Source organism: Grampus griseus (genome assembly GCF_964374135.1).
Source record: "Grampus griseus genome assembly, chromosome: 16".
Classification (NCBI taxonomy): domain Eukaryota; kingdom Metazoa; phylum Chordata; class Mammalia; order Artiodactyla; family Delphinidae; genus Grampus; species Grampus griseus.
The window spans coordinates 68,820,785-68,832,888 of record NC_139010.1 but is presented as its reverse complement, the minus strand read 5'-3'; the positions used below and the strand labels follow the sequence as shown (position 1 = coordinate 68,832,888).

At 40.9% G+C, this 12,104-nt stretch overlaps 1 long non-coding RNA gene across 1 annotated transcript in view; it reads left to right on the top strand.

Annotated features, from left to right (window-relative positions):
- The window catches only part of LOC309834577, a 40,915-nt gene that overhangs the window by 12,479 nt on the left and 16,332 nt on the right, over positions 1 to 12,104 (top strand). Inside the window, exon 2 of the long non-coding RNA XR_014297870.1 lies at positions 8,083 to 8,124. This is a non-coding gene — a long non-coding RNA (uncharacterized lncRNA). The remainder of the gene's footprint in view (positions 1 to 8,082; positions 8,125 to 12,104) is intronic.

The window sequence follows — 12,104 nt, the reverse complement described above, 5'->3', positions numbered from 1 at the left end:
ATCTTTCTTTAAAAAATTTTTTATTTGTTATGGAAGTATAGTTGATTTACAATGTTGTGTTAGTTTTCTGGAGTACAGCAAAATGATTCAGTTTTATGTATATATATATATATATATGTATATATATATGTACATATATATGTATTCTTTTTCATATTATTTTCCATTATGGTTTATGGTTTATTATTGAATATAGTTCCCTGTGCCAGGGAACTATGGTTTATTATTGAATATAGTTCCCTGTGCCAGATGGTAGGATCTTGTTGTTTACCTATTTTATACGTAGTAGTGTGTATCTGTTAGTCCCAAACGCCTAATTTATGCCCCCTACACCCCCTTTTCCCTTCAGGAAGCACAAGTTTATTTTCTATGTCTGTGTGTCTGTTTCTGTTTTGTAAATAATTGGTATCATATTTCGGATTCCACATATAAGTGGTATCATATGGTATTTGTCTTTCTCAGAGAGGCAATCTTATGATTCAATTCTTAGTCACCAAACAAGATCCCACGAAAAACAGCAGATAAAATGCGGCTCCTGGGAAGTTTCCAAATATATTCCCTAGGAATTCTTAGTACCCAGAAATTTAAGAATGAAAAATAAGGGCTCCTTTTAGTTTTGTTTTTTAGAGGAAACGGACTCTTTTATCAACCAACTGAGAGCATTTGGTACAGAAGCCACTACATTACGCTTTTTGAGAGACATGTAAAAAGTGTAGAAAAATACCCTGCTTGTGGGAGTTTATAATGTAGCTGAGAAGGTAAATTGTACACAGTGACTCAGAGTTAGAATGCCATGTTAAGTCACTGTTCCACTACTGACCACATTTTCTTAGTTTTAAGATACATGTCTCTCTCTCCAAGTGCATATAATTTAATGTCTCAGAAACATTGGGATGTGTCTTATAAGCAATATGTATACACAGTATGGTAGTTTCCTTATATCCTCAAAACCTATTGTTAAATCAATGGCATGCCTTACAACGATGATATTTAAGAACTAAGGAAATAGCCATATGGCAAGCCACGAAAGACTTCTGTGACTCACTTTCCTTCTCTGTAAATGGAAGCCACAGCCCTGAACTCACCTCACGGGGTGGGAGAGCAATGATGTGAAGGCTCTTGTAAACTGTAAAGTCCTAGGTAAAGAAACAGATCACATGAAGAGACAACTAACAATTTCTGGCAACGTGTATGTGTCCCTGAGTTGTTTTTCTTTTCCTCGGAAGTACCACGAACTGCCCATTGTAGATTCATGCTACATGAGACATATCTATATTGTGTAACACACATGCAATGAATATATTTTATAGATAAAGACCAAATGGGCTGGAGAGGGGAAGAAGAGGAAACACATTAATTTTTTTAATGCTAGGATCAAGTTTAGTGTGACCTGGAAGTATCAGCACGTTTATACTGGTCTCCACAACTCATTAGAGGCATTACTTCCTGAGCAGAAAATGGCGCTTGAATTTCACAAGCATGCATAACTTCTGAGTTTCTCTTTCCTAGGGCTTAGCACTAACTCTGAGCTTCTTCCTCCGTCCACTTTTTTAAACATATGTTAAGTCCCTACAGTATACCAGGGACAAGGCCCTGGGAAGACACAGGCAAATCAGCAGAACTAGGAACTGGGTGGCTGGGTGCGGGATGCACGGAAAAATAGAAATCTGTACCGGGAACGCAGGATGGGGGGAGGAGGGAAAAGGGAGAGTCGACATGCTTGACAGGGGAAGCAACAGGTAAGCCGAGTCACGGAGGCCTCATGCCCTAATTTCATAAGGATGGCCTCTCTGATTTGACACAAATGTTATGCATCACTGATAATTCAGCATTGGTCTTCCATGTACGTTAGGATACTTGTTTCTATTTCAAGAAGATTCTTTTCACCCATCTTCAAATACGTCCTTCTTTTCAGCCAACCTTGGTCCAGGGGGGTCAATAGGATCATCTTGACTCTGACCTGGAAGGGCAGAGTTCACCCATGAAAAGGGTTGCAGGGGAACTAAAAGCCTTCCCTCTCACTCAGTGGAAATGTCTGATGGATGCCTACAAGGTGCCGGGCAGATAGATAGTGAAGTTGGCCTGGGAATCAAAAGCCCACCTCTATCCCTTACTAGCTTGTGTACACTTGGGCAAGTTACTTAGCTTCTGTGAGCCTTTATTTCCTCCTTTCCTGAAAGGATATGATCATATCTATGATATAATGTTACTAGGAGTATTAAATGAAGTGTAAATTGGTTTGCATAGAGTAGCTTATTTTCTTCTATAGGAGCAGGACTTCAGGGAAGTCTTTTGTTTTATACTCAGTTCTGCTTGGAAGATCCAAAGAGGGCAGCCTATTAGGCGGGGGTTGTCACTAGATAGTATACATTAATGTCATCAGTGCTGAATTACGTCATAGGTAATTAAAAGCAAACGTTCTGGAATTAGAGGTTGTGGCTCTGTCACATTTCCAATTGTGGGATCTTGGCAAGTCACCTGAACTTTCCAAGCCTTCAGTTTCCAAATCTGTATAATCAGGCTTCCCATCTCCTATGGCTGTTGCAAGGACCTGGCACACAGTAAGTGCTCAATAAAGGTTCCCTAGTTTATTGGTCTAAGGTTGGTACCCTCAGGCTGGGAGGACATGTTAATCATGTTCCCATTGGAACTCCGGGCATTTTCTAATGGGAATATTTCTCTCTTTAGAAGCCCATCTTCACAAAGAGCAGGTGCTTTTGATTTCTAAAGAAGCCCCTATAATGATAAGATCTTGCCTACAATTTCTCTGATTGTTACCCAGCTAACAATCAGGTACATGATACTCCTTTCAAAGGCAAGTTGAATAAAGTTGGGGAAGCGGAGTCAACTTTTGTGGCAGGCTAGTCTCTAGATGTGTAATTTGCATAAGAAACAGAATGGGACAAAATGTACTTGGGCCAAACAGTATTTGATACTTGCTCTGATAAAAGGTAGGAGGCTTCTATTATTTCCTTGGTAATTACCCACCACTTCACTGCCCCACCTCATCCCCTTTCTGCTTTTCACCACTCCTCTCACTTCCTGAGATGGTGGGGTAGGAGGGGTGCCGCTGGGAGACGACCCAAAAGCGATGTCTCCCACTCAGGCCCGTGGCTACGTCTCTGTAAAACACAAACAAAACTGATGGGAAGATTTTTAAAACATCAGGATCTTGAAAGAGCCCGATAAACAGGGTTTTATGGCAAACTCATCTGAAAAATGAGTTTGTCTCTCGTTGCATCTTTCTTTTGTGAATTGCCAGGCGTTAGAAGGTACCAGTTCTCTTCGAAGGTCTTGCACGGTTTGTGAAAGCTAGCCCAGATGCAAAAGGGTTGCCATTTGCAGAATTCCAATCAACTTTGTCATTCATAGCTCAGGAATCATATAGGTGATGAATCATGATGATAGACAAACCAGTAAACTCTTCCTGAGGTAACAGATGGTGGTCTGAAAATAAAGCTATAAGCATGCATTAAAATTTAAAAGGCTGCTTTAGTAACTTATTTTTTAAAGCGCACTGTTTCGAGTTCATTACACATTGGCTTTGTTAAATGGACTCCATTGTTTCCTTTAAGCCCTGAATCAAGCCTTCTACTTTGTGGGAGACCCTGTTTGCCAGTTTGCAGATGAGTGGGTGTTCCCTTGCAGGCTTCAATGGCCTACTCCTCCCAGCTCTCTGGAGAAAGTGATGTTCCCCTCATGGAAAATGCACTTCAGAAAGGAGAACTGAGAAGTGAGAAAAGACCCCTCTCCTGAGAGTGCATTTGAAATACAGAGCGAGAAGCTCCACCTCCCCCATCCCTCCGCAGACCCTGAGGCCACGAGTTCCCAGAGTGCCCCAGGCATACACACTGGCCTCTCCAGGCTTATCTGGCTAATCTCTGCACAGGGAATAAAGACTTGGCCTCTTTCTCTGAAGAGTAGGACCCATCAGCCCCTCCCTTTCCTGTCTTCTCCCCACCCTTCTCTCCTCCTCCAATCACAGGACTGAAGAATTAAAAATAGCTCCTACTCAGATCAAGGTTAGGAATCTCACAGCTGGTCTAAAACATTCAAGGTGAATCATTTGTTCTGTTCTTAAAACTTCCCAGAGTATCGTCCACTTATTCTTTCATCCATTTACTCATCCATTCATTCACCAAATATGTAATGAGTGTCTGTAAGGTACCAGGTAGTAATCAAATACACATATATGAAAATATACATATCTCTATCTATCTATCTGTCTATATCTATCATCTACTTGGGGTAAATGTAAGGATATTGAGGCAGAACACAAATAGGCTTTAAAAATAAAGAATAATGGGACAGAGAAGAGGCATCTAATTTAGGCAGCCTCGTCAAGGAAATCTCTTTGAAGAGACTTAAGATGGGACCTGAAGGGGGGTTTCCCTGGTGGCGCAGTGGTTGAGAGTCCGCCTGCCGGTGCAGGGGACACGGGTTTGTGCCCCGGTCCGGGAAGATCCCGCATGCCGCGGAGTGGCTGGGCCCGTGAGCCATGGCTGCTGAACCTGCGCGTTCGGAGCCTGTGCTCTGCAACGGGAGAGACCACAACAGTGAGAGGCATGCATACCGCAAAAAAAAAAAAAAAAAAAAGATGGGACCTGAAGGGTGAGGAGCTGGGCTGGGCGCTGAAGGGATGTGTGCACGTGTATATGCACGCGCGCGCGCGCACGTGTGTAGGGACAGAATATTCTAGGAAGGGGGTATGGCACTTAAGGAGGCTCTGATATAAGATGGAGATGATACATTCACCAATCATCACGTACTTTTTATTTTAAAGCTCTTTTCCCAGACACCCAAGCAAGTTTTCCTGTTTGACTCGAAGCACATCTCCTCTTCCTTGGCCTTTCACATTATGAGCATTTCCATCCTTGGTGGATAATGCCATTCTGGGTTTTCTTTCCCTGTTTGGCAAATTAGTGTCACTTTGGTTATAGTTTTATAATTCAGATTAGAGTCATTGTCCCATGGATCTGTAGAAACGAAAACTAATTCACAGATTTGCTCTCTAGGACCCACGTCTGTCTCGGTGGACTGATTTTTCTTTCCAGGAACTTCAAGGGGAGCCATTCTCTTACCCAGTGAGCTTCGTCCTCATTCCCAGCCAAAGTCTAACCAAGTCTGATTTGTTTGTAATTATGACAGAGGTGGAGTGAGTTTCATTTTCCTTTATGTCTGTCATGGTTGAGTGTAGAGATACTGGCCCAGTCCAGTTCTCAGATAGCCAGAGATGGGTAGAAGGAAGAAGCAGCAGAAGAAAAGAACCTATATAATGATCTTGTGCGCTATTGCTAGATGACTGTGCAACTGTAACCACATGTCACTTTGTTCTCAAATGCCTACATGCTCTGTATGGATACCAGGTACATCAGATACATGGCACAGTACTACCACTTCCCCCTTCTGCATGCATGCCAGACAAGACCTCAGAAGCATTCTCAACACCATACCTCAAAGAGACACTATTAATCAATTGGAATTAGCATATGAGTTGAAACCCATTTGTTATCTGTGGTATAAGCAACTGCATTGCTTCTAGGACAGAATTATACCCTCAGAGCTGATGCACTTCTCCTACATAGCATTTATCATAGTGTGACTTCACTTTTTTGAATGAAACCTCCTTTACTAGAATGAAACTTCCATCCAGGCAAGGGTTACAACTGGGTGTTCGCTTGGCATTAAATTCCTAGCTCCCAGCACAGTACCTAGCACATAGGTGATTTAGAAAGCATTTACGGAATGAAAGAATGACACAAAGTTGTCCTTTGGAAGAAGCCAAAGGACTTTTCAAACTGCAAAGCACCTACCCTCAAACGCTAGCCTCTGTTGAAGGGTGTTATTCTTGATTTCTATGCGAAGTCAATTAGATTACGGCTAGTTAGCATATAGAGACCTGATCAGACTCCTGAAGCCTTGAAAATGTGCATCTGTGATTTGCCTTCAGCCAGCTCTTTACGGTCAATACCAGTTCTCAGTACTTGTTCGGATTACAGCAGCACCTGCAGGCACCATTGTTTAAGTGTTTCTGAAGAGAAGGCCATTTCTACACTGCATCAGAGGAGTTTCTGTATAACAGTAGTGCATGTGCCTGCCAATGTTTCCCCTTTCCTCTAAGAACAAACAGCATCCTGAGATGGGAGAGGAAGTGTTTCAAAACCTTGCAGCTCCATTAGCACCCTCCTGCAAAATGCATGCTTGACAGTGTGATGAAGTGAGTTTTAAATGATCTCACGTACTAAATGCTGAATAGTCCCGTTTTTTTTCTGTTTTCTCTGACACTGCACATGTGGGTCCCATTTGTTTAATAAACTGGCAGAATGACGGATGACACTTTTAAGTCTAATTCACATCCCAATGAATACATTGTGCATTTCTGAACCTAGAGAATTTAAATGTCTGTGTTAAACATTTGGGGAAAGTTGAAGTAACTTGGGAAATTTCAAAGGTAGTTGCTACTATTCATATAAAATAGGCACTCCAACTAGTTTTAAAGACTAAAGGGCAGGGGAGTTCCCTGGTGGTCTGGTGGTTAGGACTCTGCACTTCCATTGCAGAGGGCACGGGTTCGATTCCCAGCTGGGGGACGAAAATCTTGCAAGCTGGGCAGTGTGGCCAAAAAAAAAAAAGAAAAACACTAAAAGGCAATAGTTTTGATGAAAGCAACTTGTAAATCATGGTAGAATTCCCATCATATCATCTATAATTCATTATTTGTAGAGAGAAATTAGAGCAATAAGTTTATGTTGCAAACTTTCTGTGTATGGTAATGATTAAAAAAGAAAACCCTTTCATTGGATTGATTGATCTTTTCATTAAAACAAAACCCTTCAGTTAGATTGATCCGTCTTTTGATTTCTGAAATGAAGCTTTTTGCTTGTACAGCCAGAGGGAAATGGTAATGAAAATGGATTTATTGATCAATAGCTGCAGGGAGCAAAGCAAAAGGCTGGAGCAAGGTACACACATGCTTATAGTTTCATTGACAAGTGGTTTTCTTAAAGCCACAAACTCAGGGCTCTGATGGACCCAAGGGGAAGGGTATCAAAAATTCTGAAGCTGCATGTCCTTCCTTTCTCGGGTCAGAACTTTGGGGATGGAAAGTGGAAGTTAGGTGATTTCAGAAGGTTGCAGGTGGCTGACATGGTAACCAGGGCCAGACCACACTGGACATCATTGGCAGCAGACATGAGCAATAGAGAAATATTGGGTAAGAGCTGAAGTGTTTACAGACTACAGCGGTAGATACTGGATTATGGGTAATTTTTTGTTGATTTTTTAAAAATGTTGGTGAATGAATGCAGCCTCCATTATCCGGACAATCCATACCCAGTCTTCAAAGACAAACTGAACGCTACCTGCTACGTGAGGCTGTCTCAGATTTCCTAACTCCTGGGGACTTTGAACTTTTTGAACTTCTGTTCTCTGCATCATGTACGTGGCTTCTAGTGTGTGGTGCTGTGTTTGTCTTGTCTTCTTAAAATGAGAACTTGTAGGTCTTTATATTAAAACAACAAAATAAAGTCATAATGCTCATTTATTAAAGGATTATGATGTCAGGTTCTGTACAAGAATGGAAAGATAGGTATAAAGCCCCAAATCTTAGTGGTTTAATACGATAGAAATTCATTTCTCACTCATGTGAAGTTTCCAGCAGTTATTCCCAGTTGGTTGGTAATCCTCCCATGATTATCCACAGAACTGGGCTTCTTGTGTCTCATAGCTCTGTTCTCTAAGTCCTCAGACGTCTCTGTATTGAGGCAACAGATGGAGAAAGAGTATGGAGGATCTCCAATGGGGAATCTGAAAAGGCCAGGCCTGGAAAGAGTACACATCATTTCTACTTACAGTTCATTGGCTAGAACTCAGTCATGTGGCAACATTTAACTTCAGCTCTCTGCCCAGGGAGAAGAGAAAATGGGTTTTGGTGAACAGATAGCAGTCAAATATATAGAGCTACCTTTGGGAAGAGTGTGTGTCTGTGTATACCTGTCTGCCTGCCTATCTGTCTACCTACCTATTTTTCTATCATCTATCGATCTATCTATCTAAGTGGATTTTCTTATTCTCATTTTACAGGTAAGAAAACTGGAACCTGGGAAGATTAAGTCACTTGCTGGGGTAAGTGCAGGTGCTTGAATGTGACCCACAATTGTCTGGGTTTACAGCTACCACACTATATTTGCTTATTAACCTGACTTATTCTACTATTACATTGTTCTCTATTTCCCCTGTCACCATTCTTATTCGTGCCTCACAGCATCCTAACTTAACTGCTAGAATAGCCTCAGCTGTGTTCAGCTTGATGTCAGTCAACCAGGCAAATGATTGACAGATAAATCTCCTTAAAAGACAGCTCCAACCTTATCAATTCGTGACCTGAAATCTTTAATAAATGCTCAGTAAATATTTGTTAACTGACTCCATAATACAAAGCAAAGGCCTTGGACTGGGTTCAAGGCCCCCGATTAGAGAATTATCTGGAAGCAATCCGAGAGTGTGCACTGGGTCTTAGACTGTTCTAACACTCTAGGGGTAAGCCTTAGAGAAGGCTGTTTTCAGAAGCATTGATTCTGGGTTGTTAAAGAATAAGTTCTTTCCTGATCTCATTCTAGGAAGGGTTAAGTATCTTACTCCTCGAAAACCTTCAGGTTTAGCCACTTAGGCCTCTATCTTTGGCAGAGAGAGAGCAAGAGAAGAAATCACCTTTGGACAATGACACACCGTTCTTGAATCCACTCCTCTGTACATACTCCATGAATACCAGCCTTTACACTGGTTGTGTGCAGGCAAAGAGTCACAGAAGGTTCCTGAGCCTGTGTAGGGGCTCTGCTTAATGAACCCAGTGATGTATCTGGAAGAACTAGTTGATGCACAACGGTGGCAGCAGATTTTCTATGAGGAAAGGATTTAAGGCAACAACGTAGTTGGTAAATGGGATGTTTCAGTGATTAAGGATATCTTACATAAGACTGAAAAATCTCAGTTGTTCATATTGAAGATTAAAATGGTTGACATGGATTATAAATACACTGAGGTCCCCCAATCCTCTCTATTTTTTTGTACTAGTGTCCAGGAAATAGATGCGATGCTGAGATTCTCTGCCCCTCCTTCATCCCCTCCTCCCACCTCTGCTCCCTTTGGCAACATTGCAAGGTTATGCCTGTCAATCCCAGTTGCATTAGAAGTGCCCACTGGCTGCCACCTCCTGGGCTCTGGCCCAGCAGAAGAACTGCAGACAGTGTGATGGTTTCTTTGATGGCAGCCGACCGTGTGGGAAAAAACATCAAACAAACAAACAGAAAAGGGTTTATTCTCCCTTTTTGATCCTCCACTGCTGAAGTCTAAAGAGCAGACGCTGCAGAGATAACGGGAACAGGATTCAGTAGAAAGACTTTACACGTTTCAGACTGGCCAGGCCTTCTGACGCAAAGCAGGCAAGCCTCAGGCCTCAGAGTGCAGGGTGGTGAGCTCTGGCCTTGTGGGGACAGAAGAACTTGCGGACCTGGGCTGGATGTTTCAGTGGCTATCAGACCCGGAAAGGGTTCTGGTGACTAACTGGCCAGCACAGTCAATCTTCGCACAATGCTGCCGCATCTCCTTCCAGTACCCAGGCCACACAATCTGCCCACCCACTCCACCGCTTGCCGAGCCCCTCTGTAGATTCCTGGTCAATCCCAGGAGAAGATATGATTGGTCAGCTAGTACCTTATTGGTGGAGCTCTTTTGCCAAGCCAGCTATCTCAGTGGTTGCAAACCAGCCTAGAGAGCGACGGATCCCTGATCCAATCAGCTGAGGTTAGACAGTCAAGTTCAAGTTGGTTAAAGTATGGTGATCGGCATAAGAGAATTTTGGCTTCCCTTTCCTTCGGAAGAGGTTTATAAATGGGAGATTGTTATGTCCAGGACGTTCAAACAGGCCCTTTAATGACTAGCTTCCTTATCTTCAAAGTAAACATGTTGTTGAAGGGGATTTTTCAAAGTTGAATGACAATGATAGTAAGCTACATGTAATAGGATTCCAGCTGATAGTTATGCCACATTTACGATGTTTAGCACTATTATAAACACTTTTCATGTGTTGACACGTTTATTCTTTGCAACAGCCCTATGAGGTGGGTATGTACGGTTATCTCCAACGTACAAGGGAGGCTATTGAGACACAGAGAGGTTAAGAATCATGCCTACATCTCACAGCTAATAATGAAAGCCTACCTAGGACCCCATGTGTGGGGCTCTGGGGTCTGCATTAACTCAAGTGCTTATTAATTCAATTCAATTTATAAAATGAAAAGGAAAGTAAAAAGTTCTGTAGGTCTTACAGATGTAGAGAACAAATGTATGGACAGACACCAAGGGGGGAAAGCTGGGGGGGCAGGGTGGGATGAACTGGGATATTGGGATTGACACACATACACTAATTTGTATAAAATAGATAACTAATAACGTGCTGTATAAATAAAATAAAAAGAAACTCAAAAGAAAGTTCTATAGGTCTTATTAACAGAGGTACTACTAATAATGATCATATCTGGCAGCTAATAAATATTTATTATATGAATAAAATAGGAAAAATGAACAAAACACATAGAAGCCTTGGAATGGCAATACCTAAGTATTCAAGTGGTTATTCATCTCTTTAATAATCTTATTATTGAGCACAGAGATCGAAGTCATCAGTTCTCAAAACTTTCGGTCAGGATTCCTTTATGCTCTTAAAAACTGCGGAAGGGCTTTGGTTTTGTGGGTTTTGTCCATTAGTATTTAAATATATTAGAAATTAAAGCTGAGAAATTTTAAAAATATTTTAAAATTTATTGAAACGTAACAATACGAACATTAAATGTTAGCATAAATAGTGTAGTTTTAAATGAAAAATAACTATATTTTCCAAAAGAAAACAATTTCCTAACAGTGCTGTTTCAGATTGTCACAAATCTCTTTAACATCTAGCTTCATAGAAGAAAACTGCATTCTCATATCTGCTTTTGCATCCAGTCTTTTGTGATACGTTGTTTTGCTTCATGTATAAGAAGAAAATCTGACTTCATACAGATTTATAGTTAGAAAAGAGAAGAGTGTTTTAATAGACTCTTTAGGTAATTATGGATGTTCGTTTCTGATATAACACCAAAACTCAACAAATAGTAATTTCTTACAAGTTAGTAGCAACATGGAATCTGAAACCTATCAATGAAATTTTTGTACTCTGCAACACTAAATTCATTGGTCTATCTTACACTTTAATAGATCTTTTACCTTTGCGTGATTTATAACATTTTGCGTTGGTCTTTTAGAAACTATTAGTTCATTGAGTTTTGCAGATTTTCTAAAGGTTGACATGTTCATGATAAGTATTTCAAATATCACATTTATTAAGATCACCAACATCTCTTCAGAAAATTCAGTGAGTATTGAGAAGCTGTTACGATCATGGTGGTGGAGAGTAGATTTTGGAAATTCTACTTTTCTAGCAGAAGTTCAGCTTTTATCATTGGCAACAAATACCATCAGTTATTTTCTTGTAGTGTCAAGCTCACTTAGTTTGTTTTAGAGAAAATATCTGCTAAGATCCAAGTCTGAATAACCACAGTTCGTCTGCTAATTGTTCATTCAAGTAAAAGTGCTCTTCCCTGACAAAGCGGCTAGTTTATCCCTTAGTTTAAACAACCTTCTGAGTGCTTTCCCTCAAGACAATCATTACACTTTGGTATGTAGCAGAAGGGCTTAATGCATGCTTCCCATTCTGTTACGTGCAATATTAATTTAATATTGAAAAGTTATGTACTCAAGGGTTGCGATTTACGTAAATTAATCATTTTTACTGCTTCATCAAGGATATTCTTTAGTGAAAATGGCTTTTTTCAAAGCTGGGAGTGACCTGCATTGACAATTACAAAGACTTTCAGTGCTACCGCCTTGATTCTTGCTGAGACACCAGCAGTTTTACCCACTATTGCTTTTGCACTATTAGTGCAAATGCCAGCTCAGAGAAAAACGCAATTAATGCCTTAGTATTGTTACGAAAATGGTTTTCACCTCACTGACTCCCAGAAAGGGTCTTGGGAGTTCGAAAGGGCTTGGAAAAAAAAAAAAATCCC